We start from the raw sequence: 1,060 nt of genomic DNA on the forward strand, positions 1-1,060 counted from the left end.
GTAACGTTAACTGTATAGATAGACGACTAATCTAATGGAAATTTAGCTAGCTAGCACACCCTTGTCAGTCTGCCTCAGTCTCCCGGTGCTGCAAGGCTTCAGTTTGGATGAGAGCTGACAACAGTCCAGGGGACACATTTATTCCACTGTAAGCCCCCAGCCAGCTAGCAACCATCCAATATCATTCATTACAGCCCCGGCTGGGGGACACATCCACAGTCAGCCCCCAGCCAGCTAGCAACCATCCACTATCATTACAGCCCCGGCTGGGGGACAAATCCACAGTCAGCCCCCAGCCAGCTAGCAACCATTCCGGTCAGCACTTAACTCCGGTGCTAAACATGCTAACGGCAGTTTACAGAACCGTCGGGAATCAGACCCTCTTTACTCTCCGGAGATTGACTATTTTTTTTAAAGATTATTTTTTGGGGCTTGTCTCTTTATTTTAGAGTGACAGTGGATAGACAAGAAAGGTCGGAGAGAGATGGCGGTTGACACGCAGCAAAAGGCCACTGGTCGGATTCAATTCCGGGCCACGCTCTTACTGGGTGAGCTAGAGGCCGATCCAAGAGATCGGCTGAGTTTTGACTGACAAGATGGCGGCGAGCGGAAAAACCAAGGGGGTAAGCCCGTCCTCTCTAAGCGTAGCTCCTATGGCGCCATTTTGATGCTAATAAGCCATCACCTGCCGTTAGCATTCCATTGACTGTCATTCATTATGACGTCTCTTTGACAGCAAATAACTTTACATCTCATTTGAAGACTCTATTTGTCCGTTGTTTATTTCTAAAGAAACAAGAAAACGTATAAAAAGCTCCATTACCTTGTATCTCATGTTATGGCTCCATAGCAGACGTTTTTGTAAAAAATATGCTAACAAATGTCATAACCACGCAACTTACTGACACACAGTAGAGGAATTACCGTATAGTACAGGGTAAGCTTGCAGACAATTTGGACTTTTATTAGCTGTTAAGGTTTAATTACTAATGTTAACTAGCATTTTTGTTAGCAATAATTAGCCTGTGGTATGTTAATGTTAACTAGCATTTTAGTTAGC

The 1,060-nt window shown here is 44.7% G+C and overlaps 1 long non-coding RNA gene across 1 annotated transcript in view; it reads right to left on the bottom strand.

The window, feature by feature from the left end:
• LOC116693090 (uncharacterized) overlaps positions 1 to 1,060 on the bottom strand; it is a 124,584-nt gene that overhangs the window by 82,717 nt on the left and 40,807 nt on the right. The window lies entirely within an intron of this gene.

This window comes from Etheostoma spectabile, chromosome 7 (genome assembly GCF_008692095.1).
Source record: "Etheostoma spectabile isolate EspeVRDwgs_2016 chromosome 7, UIUC_Espe_1.0, whole genome shotgun sequence".
NCBI classification, from domain to species: Eukaryota; Metazoa; Chordata; class Actinopteri; order Perciformes; family Percidae; genus Etheostoma; species Etheostoma spectabile.